This window comes from Balaenoptera musculus, chromosome 14, assembly GCF_009873245.2.
Source record: "Balaenoptera musculus isolate JJ_BM4_2016_0621 chromosome 14, mBalMus1.pri.v3, whole genome shotgun sequence".
Classification (NCBI taxonomy): domain Eukaryota; kingdom Metazoa; phylum Chordata; class Mammalia; order Artiodactyla; family Balaenopteridae; genus Balaenoptera; species Balaenoptera musculus.
The window spans coordinates 73,632,513-73,645,846 of record NC_045798.1 but is presented as its reverse complement, the minus strand read 5'-3'; the positions used below and the strand labels follow the sequence as shown (position 1 = coordinate 73,645,846).

At 47.4% G+C, this 13,334-nt stretch overlaps 1 protein-coding gene across 3 annotated transcripts in view; it reads right to left on the bottom strand.

Moving 5' to 3' along the window:
- NEDD4L (NEDD4 like E3 ubiquitin protein ligase) overlaps positions 1 to 13,334 on the bottom strand; it is a 339,936-nt gene that overhangs the window by 218,167 nt on the left and 108,435 nt on the right. The gene's annotated exons all lie outside the window — the stretch shown is intronic.

The following is a 13,334-nucleotide window of genomic DNA, read 5'->3' as shown; positions in this document are numbered from 1 at the left end:
GTATGTGCTGGTAGAGACTTTTTATATTATTAAAATGTATATATAACCTGAGTATTGCAAAGAATGAGGGGCTTAACAATACATACAGAATAAAATAAAAAATTATGAGATGAGAGGGTAAGGAAAATAGGGGCATGTACCAATCACAGGGAGGGTGCAAAAGCAGGAAAAATAAATTCAGCCTAGTGGCAGGGAGGGCTCTGAGAACCAACGAGGCCGTGAGGAATGCGCATGCGCCATAGTTTGCCAGGTGCGTTAAAAGGGGTGGGAGTGGCGACGGCTGTCGGGGATTTGGTGCCCAGCGTCGGACCACAGCGGGGTGCGGAGATGACGGTCTAGCAAAGTCCCAACACCGTGCAGTGTGACCACTGAGCACAGTGATGTGCAAACGAAGCTGAGGCCGCACACCTGGGCAAGGTGGGCGCAGAGACAGGGAAAGCTGCCTGCGGGAGATCTCACTGGGGGTCGTTGTGAAAGAGGTGACTGTGCAAAAGGGGAGATGGTGGTCGTCCTGGGGGCCGGCAAAGGCCCGGACTGAGCACGGCTGCTGGGAGAGGCCAAGGCCAACGGCCGCCCAGGAGGGCGGTGGAGTCGGGGCTAAGGAGCCAGGACCTTGATCCACCGCAACGAGTGGCCGCTGGAGGGTCGGCCAGGAGCGGAATACGGTCTGTTTGAGAGGGAGCGTTCTCTGTATGCAGAGGACAGACGTGAAGGTGTGAACCCCGCTCAGGAAGCCCTCGGCACAAACACGGAGACCAGGCAGAGCTGGAGGGATGAGACGGCCAAGGACAACTCCCGGGTCCCTAACCTGGATGCCCAGACAGACGGTGGAGTCACCGGCTGAGAAAGATTAGTCCAGAGAAAGAACAAATATTTTGACATTTCAGGCCAAGAAACTGGTTTTGTTGTTGTTTTTGCAAACAAAAGAGCCTGACTGAGGTATATGGTCACTCAAATCTCATTTCTAGCACATGATGGTTTGACTACATACTTAATAACAGAGAGAAAATGAAATCACACTGCAGGGAGCCAGTAACCCATTTTGGAAGGAAGGAATTTGCATGTTTTCTTCTGCTGTCCAAACTGCAGATAACATTGAAAATCACTTCAACAAAATTAAAGCCACTGTGTGCAATGAACTCCCAAGAGTTTACAAGTGAGAGTGACAGCGAGAGGCTATATAACCAACACTATCATTTTCTCACTAGCAAAAAGAAAAACTGTGATAAAGTTATGATTCATCCATTTTGATTTCGCCACCAGTTGCCCTCAAACTTGAAACACAGTATTTCTTTCAACTGCTTCTCTACCTTCCAATCTTGAATGCCTAATTTCGAGCATCTAAAAATAGCAGTCTTTGAAACAATAATCAGTTCTTCAAAAGGGGAAGCACAACAATGTACCTATAACAACCAAAGACAGACTTGGAAACAAACCTTGCAATTTATTTATGCCCCATCCCTCTCGGCAAGCCAGAAGGAATGTTAGCACATACCCACTGGGGCAAGGCATACTTTGTATCACTTGTGTTGATATTATACAGTAGGAATGCCAGTTCTTTTAATAATTTACTGAGGAGTTACACATTGCAGATTCCTTATTAAACATTACTGGCAGTAAGGTCATAAGTTCAAGAAATATTCGGGAGAGAAAAGAGGCAATATTTTAATGGCCACACCCTAATTTAAACGATGTGTCTGCATCTGCTGGGATGCATATAAATTCAACTTTATTTCTTACTTGTGTAGTTATATACAAAGCACTGAGAAATCATTTTCTCTAAGACAAAAACATTTTACAGTTGTATTCATTTGCAGACTTTAAAATCCACAGTGCCTATGTAGAATGTTTCATAAGCTGTATTGTAAGCATGCAGCCCTTGGCGAGCAAAGGAAAAAAATTAAAAGCTACTGCTGCATCTAGGAACCCTACTCCCTCATGCCCTAAAAGTCAATACTGGCTAAATTCCTGTCTGTCACTGACCAACCAACAGCTCAATGAAATAGTTTAATCTGGAAATCATGACCAAATAATACTGGCACCCCCAGTTCTAAATACATGTTATAGAGAATCAACAGCTTATACTCTCAGGGGTGGGCAAACTATGGCCCACAGGCCACTGGTACACAGCCAAGCCCATTCATTTAGATACTGTCCTGGCTGCTTTAGTACTATCTTGAGAGACTGTAAGTCCTGCAAAGCCTCAACTATTTCCTCTCTGGCCCTTTACAGAAAAGGTTTGCTGGCCCCGATTCAGACTGCCTGCAGCACTTAGAAAAGGTTGTCTTTACCACTGAAGAACCTGCCAGCTTGGTGAAACTTCTAAGGCAGTCTTAAAAACTTAATTTTCCAGGTTCCTGCCCTAAATATAAACATTAAATAGAAATAATTTTATGAATGTTTCTTAGAAGATGCACTAATCCAACATATGAAAGTTGGATCTGAAAAATAATACTTTGGGGTTCCAGAGAGATGCATCCAAAATGGATTCTTTTTTTTTTTTTTTTAATTGGGGTATAGTTGTTTTACAATGTTGTGTTAGTTTCTACTGTACAGCGAAGTGGAGTTCCCTGTGCTATACAGCAGGTTCTTATTAGTTATCTATTTTATACATATTAGTGTATATATGTCAATCCCAATCTCCCAGTTCATCCCACAGCCCGCTTTCCCCCCCTTGGGGTCCATACATTTGTTCTCTACATCTGTGTCTCTATTTCTGCCTTGCAAACCAAAATGGATTGTGGATTGTGCATTTTGCAAAGCATTTCTTTCAGGTATAACAATTTTTCACCTTCAATGATGCCATTTTTGTCAGTGCAGGTGCACAGTGAGCCCACCCTCAAGGCCTCCTCCAGGCTTCACCACTGGGAATGAGCTGGAGAGTCAGCCCTCACCGAAAACACTGGGGAACCATTAACGGAGAGAGGAACGTCTCCCTTATTCCTTGGGTGATGAAACTATAGCAGTGCACCCTCCGCCATCCGAACGTCAGACCTCTCTCCATGCGATACCTACTGGCTGTGCTCCTGAAGGCTGGGTTGTTAGCTCCATTTCTGTAAAATAAATATTGTCTTCATTGTCTTACACATTCCAAAATGCTTTCACTTCTGACTCATCTCAAGTTGGCAACATTCCCTCCCTTATAATACTTCAGCTCCCTACGTCCTTTCCCATCACCAAAAGGGGAACTTCTGGGAGACAAATATAGAATAAACTTTAGGATCAAGCAAGAGTAAGGCTATCGGGGTGAGATGGGGGGGACACAGGCAGCTGAGGAATGAAAGAGAGGGAGGCGGCCTGGCCGGGGTTGGGTGGGTAGGCGGGGCGGGAGGCAGAGGAAGGATGCCGGGGCCCCGGGACACAGCGATGTCGGGCAGAGGGTCCAACCTCACCGCTCCCCAGTGGTATCCTCAGACTTCCAACCCCCACTGGTGCCCTCTGAAATTAATTATGTTACTGGAGTAAAATACTGCCCATGGCTCTTCAGCTGCTTTTTAATTTTTCCATTTTCTCAGGCTCCACTGTGACCAGATGAACAAAATTTATCAAGCACCTGCTACGTGTGGGGCGCCCTCATCTTCCTAAAACGCATCAAATTCCCTGCCCTAGAAACTCAGGGACCAGAGCATCGACCATCGCTGATGAAAGTAAGGGCAAGACATCCTGCAATTTTCCCTCCTCTCTGTGTTAAAGCAGGTGGCAGAGCCCAGGCCCTTTAGGTGACAGATGCCAACACATTCATGTGTCAGGAGTTGAGGCAAAGGAGGGGATTCTGAACAAGGGATTCTCATGGACATAACAGCAGGGAATGGTACATAAATGTGGCCCGTCTACTTCACCCCCTTATTTACCAAAACTGGAAAGACACAAAGGCCAGTCTATATGGGTATAGTTTTCAACTGATCAAGATAGTCCCTGAATTCTGAATCAGTGCATACTCCAGCATAGCCTCTTCAGGGAGTCCAGATCATTCTAAACATCCATTCTTACGGCACTGGCTCTAGGACAGCAAGCCTGGGGCTTAAGGCAGGATGGAGACGTGCTTGCCCTGTGCACTGACCCATCTGCCACTCCCCACGTCTCTGTCTGGGAAACCTGGTGGCCTGAACGGTGTGCAAACGGTGACTGACATATTTTGAAAGGATGTTGCAGGGACTTCCCTGGCAGTCCAGTGGTTAGGACTCCGCGCTTCCACTGCAGGGGGCATGGGTTCAATCTCTGGTCAGGGAACTAAGATCCCAAATGCCACATGGTGTGGCCAAAAAAAAAAAAAAAAAAATTAATAATTATTTTTTAAAAAAAAGGATGTTGCATCTGTTCATCCATTCAAAGATCAGGAGATAAGCACAAATATATAAAAAGCTGTTTGCCTGCTGCGGAATTAGAAGAGGTCTTTATTTGGGAGGAAAGGGTTAGTACCTTTTAACGTCATTTCAGGGTTTGGGGGTCAGGGGAGAACAATTAGAATAAACAGTCTGAGAGCTGGGTGCTCTGTGCTCTCACGTGACTAACTGTAAGAGCTCTTAGGTGCAAGGATTTTAATACAAATACTTTTTGGCCCAGAGGCCATTAGTGTTGCTGTTGTGACTCTCAGCAACGCCCTAGATAGCTAAGGCTGCTCCAACAGGCCTCCAGAGGGAGAGGGAGTTTTGCACAGAGCTGGCAGGTCACAAACACAGTGTCAGCAGAGCGTAAGGGGCCAGGTGTGCCGCAGGGAGGTCAGCTCAACACGCCGAAGACCAACCACCCAGGGCAGGGTCAGCACCAAACGCAGGCGGTCCCTCCAGGGGCCTCAGGGCCAGGTCAGTGGGGGAGACTGGCCACACACAACACAGCAGGAGGTGCGGGGTCCATGGTGGCCCCAAGGGCACGGCCCTACCCAAAGGGCACCACCAGTACACAGCTCCAGCCACGCGGCCTCACAGGAACACGGGCCAGGATGTCTAGGTCGCCGAGATTCTCCAGAAACCTAGAAATCTGGTTTTTTAATAAGAAATCTCCCAAACGTTGGCTCAAATTTTCTATTTCTTTGTTTTAGTGTTCCATGGGCCAAAGAGACACACCTGTGGGTTCAGTCTAGAACCCACACTATACAATCCCTGACACTATACAAACCCTGACACTATACAAACCCTGGCCTCATCGTGTCCTAGAAGTGTGGACAGTTAGCAAGGGACCCTCAAGGTACTTATGGCCTCAAGGTTTCTGAATCTGTAAAAGGAGGAGAGTTCTTTTGTGCGCTGTTTTCCAAAAGGGGCAAAAGAAAAAACAATTTCTAATCCTTTGGGAGAAAAAGCAAATTAGTGTTTAAAATTTACATGTATCTAGTGCCAAACTATCACCTCGCTCATTTCTTGCTGGTCCCCTGGGGGGAAATGTAATTCAACAGTGGAGGGAACAGATTTTAACCCAGGGATGAATTGTAGCATCATCAGTTACGGGACAACCAGATGTTGGGTCCCTCCTGATCAAATAGCATCCCCCATTCCTGTCTTACAAGTTTAAACTGAATTTGATCAACCTTTTAGATCCAACTCCTAAGGTACAGGAAACCCAGGAGAAAGAAGAACACATTATATGATACCACAGGAGACAATCAAATGTGGTCAGAGAGGCGACCTACTGACCCCTCAAGGTCATTCAAAAAGGGGAGCGAAGACTGTTCTAGATTAACAGGGTCTTAAGAGACCTCACAGCTAACTGCAATACATGATTCTCAACTGAATTCTGGTTTAAACAGCCCACTTGTAAAAGGCATTTCAGGGCCAGTTGGGGGAATTCAGATAATGGACTAGGTAATAAAGTCCAGCAGGCAATTATTGTTAATTTTGTGAAAACTGCATGATGGTTATGAAGGAATATGGGGTTTTTTTTCCTCCTAGAGACACAGGCTGAAGTATTTAGGGGCTAAGTGTCATGAGGTCTGTAATTCACTTTTGAATGCTTCAGGAAAAAAAAAATAGATGCAGCCAATGTGGCAAAATGTTAACAACCTAAATCTAAACGGTGGGGACTGGAGAGAGCTGGTGCCACAGAGCTCTCATTAGGTGGCATTAAGTCCCCATCAGTCTCAATTACTGGAAGACAGAAGGATTTTCTGACCACATCCCTCCAATGTCCGAGTCATATGTGTTTTAAATTTTAAATCAGCAGCTGCCAAAAGAAAAAATGAGAGCAACCCAAACAGGTCTAATTTGAGGCTCAACCCACACAATAAAGAAGCAACTGTGAAATTCGGGTCCTGAAACTTTCTGCACAAACGCATAAAATTCTGGAGTTGGTCTGTCTTCGCCAGCGTTGCTCAATTTTAAGGAGCAGCTTTATAGTCTCAAAAGCATTCCACCCACTGTAACCTCAAATAAAGACTCTGATCATAATTAAGGAGGAAAAGGGGGGAGGGTAGATCTAAAACTTGAATTAAAATGATCCTATTCAGTTACCACTTAAGCCTATGACAAAAGGTTAGATGTCTTAAGATACAAGCTTAACTGAAAAAGAATACAGTTTGAAACTCGAAAAGGTATTTTAAGTTTAAAAAAAAAAGATCTTACTTATCTATTCGAAATCTAATACTTGATGATATTCACTCACAATTCTAGGCACTTGATTAGCTGCCATCACACACACTGGCTAGTTCTTTTAATCTGCTTTCTAAAAAATGCCTACTCATCAAATCTAACAGTCATCTAGTCCAATGGCCCATCCAATGGCTGAACCTTGGCCGTTCAAGATGAGTGTTAAGGCACCATGGGAAAGAGCCCTGAAGTCAGATAAATCTGGACTCAGCTGGTCCCACCACTCACTACAGAGTGGTTTCATCTTGGGCTGATGACAATCTCTCTGAACCTCAACTTCCTCACCTAAAAATGGAGATAATTATTCCCTCTTCATAAAGGCAGACTCTGATGACTTCATATCACGTTCCATGCACTGGGCCAGCCAACCTGGAAGCACTCAAAATAGTCTGTAAATAACTTAAGAGCCTAGGCTCTCACTCAGCTCACAGCTCTAAAACTTACTAGTGGTATATAGACTTTGCAACTTCTCTTTCTTGCCATGTTTTCCTTATCTGCAAGATGGAAAGAAGAATAGGGCCTGCGGCATAAGGGCTTTTGGGAGAATCAAACGAGCTCCTGTGTAGATAGGTCAGGCCATGCCTGGCACGTAGGACTCACTCAATAAACATGAGCTATCGTGACTCACTCCCCTCCTTCCTTATACCCCATTTTAGGAAAGCATGACTCACGGACCCCGGACTGCACACATCATTGTGGCCGAACAGCAGGACTCATCCCTGCCGCATCAGAAAGTACCTAAAAGGCTCCCTGGGAAGTCAGAGCGGTCCCGCCGACCCCACCTGTAACTGCCCGTGAAGAGCCCGGCCCACTGCCTCTACTTCTCCTGTCTGAAATGACAGCCACATGCTCCCCAACCCATGACTCGTGCCAATGGCTCCATCCTGACCCTAAGACTAAGTGGTTGGTGCAGGGTCTTGACCTTCTATTGCAGCCCCAGCTCAGCCTCATGCCCCCCAAGCAGAAGTTTCTATATCCACCACCACAAGCAAGTGTGTACCCTTCTGTGGGCTTTGAAGCAGTGATTCTGCAAAGACATCAGCATCAAACGGAGACCCTTCCTGCCTGCCATCCCGCTGGCTCCCTGAGATGCTCTTCTGACACCAGCCTTCGTGCTCGCTTCCCTCAATCCCTCCTCCACGCTCATCTTTTATCAGAGTCCTAGGCGGGCCTCCTCCACTGGTCTACACAGACCCTTTGTGAGAATTACAAAAAGCACCTGCCCTGGATGGCAGGGTGGGGGTGAGGGAGATGCCTGATGAGCTAAAGGCACCTCTGAGAATTAGAAAAAAGTGACCCTTCCTCCAGGCTGGCAACCCTGCACCATAGCTTAGGTTCTACTATTAGATTCTACTATTGAAGTCAAGTCAAGCAACTGCCATGTGCCAGGATCTCTCTGGGCTGACAAACAGGAATAAGAGCTACAGCCTCCGAGCTGAGACCGGGGCTGGAGGGAAGGGGAAACTTGTGGAACCAGGACAGCCTAGGCACAAGACTTGTTTTCTCCTCTTGGGCTAGGGAGCCCAGCAGAGGTGCTGCCACTTGAACTGGACCTGGAGAGCTGGGCGAGCAGTGCCAGAAAGGATGTAAGCAGACTCCGGGCAGAGGGGGAAACACCCGCAAAGGCAAGAAGCAGCACGTTCCACGGCGCACTTAGAGGAAGGTGAGTTTTCAGTGAAGGGGCAGGAAAAGGAGGGAAGGGGGGAAGAGATGAGGTCATCATTCACCCTTTCCGTAAATATTTCTTGAGAATCTACTACGTGCTGGTATCGTGTAAGGCAGGGAGAGTGAAAAATAAATAAAATAAACCCTAGCTGTCAGAAGCTAAAAATGTAGTCTGGGAGAAAGAAATAGTTATAATCGTAAAACAACAACAGAGGAACATATAATACTTCCAGGTTGTAGGGCATATGAAAGACGGGAAGTAATCTGCTGGGGGACTGGGAGGGACCAGCAGAGGAGATGACCGGCGGAGCTGCCTGGCAGGTGAGGGTGAGGACAGGGGTGCAGAGGGGCGGAGGGAGCAAAGACAGAGTGTGCTGTGTGTAGGGATGAGCAGGGAAAAGCAGGCAAAAGCAGGCAGCAGCAAACCAACCAGAGGGCGTGGCACACTGCCTTACAAAGGGATGTGAAACCTCCACCTTAAAAGGAAACTGGGATTTCAGCCCACAGGCGAATGCAGATCCAACCAGGCAAGGAGGGGATTTATCTGGCTAGGTCTTCGCCTCAGCTCAAACGCTCTGCAGCAGGCTGGAGAGTGGGAGGTGTGGAAATGTCGGTGGGTCACTTCAGAAAGCGAGTAGCGACAAACCATCCACCAGCACAGCATCCAAGGGACCTCCCAGGTGGCGCTGTCACCTTGATCCCCTAACGCTGCACTCTGTCTCACGAAGACAACCTGTTTCCAAAATCGAAGTGGGTACCCTCTTGTATGCAGTGTTTCCAGCATGATTTTACTTCCCTTTTGATGTGTTATTGGCGTTTTACACATGGCCTACTTTTTGAAAGAGTCTGATTTTCTTTTGGCCAAGCTTAAGACAGCAACAACAGCAAACGCTCAAAACCCTTGCACAGCATTTTTTTTTTCACAGTATAGATCTTAAGAGTTGTATGCCTCTGACCCAAGGTGACCACCGTCTCCATCTACATCCCATGTCCTGACATCCCATTTGATTAAGCATTTGTTGCAAACAAGAGTGTCCCTTGTTTAGATGACAGATTATAGCATTGCCCTTCTCCACCTGAAGGTAGGGTCCAAAAGAAAACATCTTTCTCTACTGCGGCTCCACACAGACCAACTGCTGAGAAGTTCCAGGGGAGCAACAGCTCAATTATCAAATCTTCTTCCAACAAAGTCTCTTTTTTTTTTAAGTACCTGCACTGCGAGGCTTGTGGGATCCTAGTTCCCCGACCAGGGATCGAACCCAGGCCCCAGCAGGGAAAGCGCCAAGTGCTAACCATGGGACCGCCAGGACATTCCCAACAATAAAAACTCTTTTAATAAAGTGAGACTTTGCTGGATGGAAGCTGGAAAGTGATCCTGTGTCCTCAGCACTGGATTGGGACAGAGAGAGCAGGTAAGGAGAAGGGCATTTCAGGTGCGCGGTGAGTGGAAAGTTTCTTTTTTTTTTTTTAAAGCCTGGGCAAAAGAAAATCAGACTCTTTCAAAAGGTAGGCCATGTGTAAAATGCCAATAACACGTCAAAAGGGAAGTAATATCATGTTACAAACACTGCATACAGAGGGCACCCACTTCTGTTTTGGAAAAGGGTGGTCTTCGTGAGACCAAGCTGAGAGGGACGCCTAGAGGCCAGGGCCCCGCAGATGCCAGTCCTCAGAGCTGGAGCCTCAGGCAGCCTCTGCGGGGCCAGGAGCCCACCCAGGAGTGCACTGCGCTACCCTCCAGCATCACCTACTCCGACCAACACGCCCGGCCCTCCCCCACCCTCAGGCCACGTGACCCGGGCAGCCTCCTTTGACTCCAGAGACTGTAAATCCGTCTTCCAGCACATCCAAGCCTGTATGATTTCTCCCACTTCCAAGTGCCTGACGCTGCTGCTGAGGAAAACTGTCCTTCCTCCTCCATCCATCAGGGCTCCCAGTGCCTACCCAGCCCTCCTTCTGTGAAGGGAGAATCAGCGTCCTGGAAGACACAGAGGTGGAGGGAAGATTCAGTGACAGGCTGGGGGAGAAGGGGGGCCTGCCGGCCTGCGGTTCGGAAAGACACGGAGAAAAGGGTCTCACTCCAGGGGACAGCGCAGAAGACATTACAACACCTGTCACACTCACGGCTACTCCCCCAGGACACATGAGCGCTGCCAGCCAACCAGAGTCACCTTGGGGTTCTCCCTGACCCCAGCCCGCCGGTGACGAGGAAACTGCTCTCCTTGCTTTCTGCTAACGAAATGTGACAGAGGTGGGCTGAAAGGATGTGCATGAGACAACGTGGAAGAGACCGCAGGTCACCAGGCAAAATAATGAGGCAAGAACCGGCGCCACTCTCCAGGGAGATGCCAGTGCGGCGGGACCCTGCATGGTCACCTAACCCTCCAACTGGCACCCACTCACTGGCAAACAGGTCCTTTGAGCACTCTGGCCCCGAGACGGGGAGAGGGAAGGAGGGAGGCAGGCAGGCAGGGGTGTGTGTGTTGAATTTATTAAACTAAGACAGTGAAGGGCAGAACGCAGATTCAGAGCTTCTGGCTCATTTTCTGGCACTCGGTTTGTGAAGCCACAACACTATTTCTCTTTCCACTGAACATCCTGAGGCATTATCTATAATTCCTCTCAACCCTGCCCCGAAGAAATAACTCTTCCTCTTTTCATATAAATGGTTAACAATTCAGATCTGCCTGGCTCTTTTATGATTTGGAGCCCAATTCTGCTACCAATTTTAACCTCAGAGCTTCTGAACAGGCTAAAAAACACAATTTGAATCAATTTCATTTTTTTTAATGAAGGGTTTTGGATAAAACAAAACAAAAATGAATCGAAAGAAAAGTGACTGTAATATTCCAAATCCAACTTCTTCCTTCCAAACTCTAACATTTGACGCAAAGAGCCAGTGAGAGCAACAGGCGTTTCTGACATAAGAGCACAATCTACTAGCCAGCGTGCAAACATTGAACTTTAAAAACCAACTGACCCAGTCCTGTTCTTGGCGCTCTGTGTGTTAAGCAATAGAAGAAAGATGCTAAAAAGATGTCTCTGTCTCCAATAAACGTCTAATTTAGTAAGAGGCAAGTGAAATGCTAGAGCATTAGCACAGGCGCATGGTAAACCACTCAGGGTGGCTTCACAGTCAAATGAGAAAGAACCTGCAGGTGCGATGTGCCTCCCCTGCCCCTCCCCACCCCATCACCTGCAGCTCAGGCTGATGGCAGTGCCCCAAAGCATGCGGTTTCCCAGTGACACAACTCAGAAAGCTAACCCTCAGTTAGTCATTTGGGGTACACGTAAGCATCAGAAATTTAAAAAAATATTTCCCTGATGTTGAACGTGCATCAATTTTACTTATTTACAGGCAGACCTCGGAGACACTGCAGGCTCAGTTCCAGAGCCCCGCAATAAATCGACTATCACCGTAAAACGAGTCACACGAATTTTGGGTTCCCAGTGCATATACAAGTTATGTTTACACTATACTGTAGTCTATTAGATGTTCAGTAGCATTATGTCTTTTTTTAAAAGTGTAAATACCTTAACTTAAAAATACTTTCTTGCTAAAAAATGTCAATCGTCGTCTGACAACACAGGATTGCCACAAACCCTCCATTTGTTAAAAAACAGTATCTGGGAAGCGCAATAAAGTGAGATATGCCTGGATTTATTTTTGCTCGTTAACGCAAATCACATTAGTAACTTACCGATTTCTTTGCTAGACAAAACTCAAAATGGGCATGGTAACAGGACAGAATATAAAAGAGGTGTGCCGACCAACGGCAGACAAGGGCTTCTGAGCGGTGTGGGGAGGACGAGGTTAGCTGGACAGAACGAGGCCTCATCACTCAGGGTCTCCAGTGTCAGGCTGAGGCCCTGAACCCGAGCGTCACTACAGGCAATGGTCCCAGAGACTCACGGGATAACCCCGTGCTCCAACGTGGAGACTCTAGCAGCCAGCACGGACCTCTGGTTCAACCCCATCGGGTACCCAACTCGAAGAGGGCGCTGAGCAGGGACCGGGGGGCCTCATATGTGACTGGATTTAAATAGTAACCTTTCCTGTTTCCATTCAACAGGGAAGTTGGACTACATCATCGCTAATACATCCTTTCGGTCAAAAGCTCAAAAGGGCTTTCCTCTCCGAAATCTGGTTCAAACCCTAGTTCCAAGCAGCTCTAAACCTCACTCTGCCACCACTCCAGCAACTTAAGGTGACACAGTCAAGAGCCAGCAGGGGTGACTGAAAGATACAGGGATACCAGGTGCCGCACTCAAAATACAAAAGCTGAAACAGCCAGAACGATGAGGCTGCGAGTGCTTCCGTAAATGCCACAGAAATCACCAAGTCTCTTAATTCCAAAATTACACATGCCAAAAAATATCCAGCTCTCCCAGGAACAAAACAATACTTTGTTTCCCTCAGCTAGGGTTGTTTTTTTTTTTTAAAAAAAACCAAAAAAACAAAAAACAGGAATAAATTAAAATGAACACAGACATGTTCTCAAACTTATTTTTCTACTGCAGAAAAACAAACATCTGAATCTAATTTCCTCATGAAATCAACCCGTAGGAAGGCCAAGCCTGCTAACTGCCGCCGTGACACAAGGTCTACACCCCTGCAAGAATGTGGTCCCTGAACCAGCTGCAGCATGAGCACCACCTGCTCAATCAGGAACTCGGGAGGCAGGGCCCAGCAATCTCTGCTCTAAGAAGCACCGCCCCACCCCCACCCCCGCCCCCGCCCTGTCCGGGTCCTTCCGATGCACCTGAACTTGAAAAGCGCTTGCTTAAACTCTCTTCAGAAGCCTACCAGATAAAAAAGCAAACAGAGGCTTCCCTGGTGGTGCAGTGGTTGAGAATCTGCCTGCCAATGCAGGGGACACGGGTTCGAGCCCTGGTCTGGGAAGACCCCACATGCCGCGGAGCAACTAGGCCCGTGAGCCACAGTTACTGAGTCTGCGCGTCTGGAGCCTGTGCTCTGCAACAAGAGAGGCCGCAATAATGAGAGGCCCGCGCACCGCGATGAAGAGTGGCCCCCACTTGCCGCAACTAGAGAAAGCCCTAGCACAGAAACAAAGACCCAACACAGCCATAAAT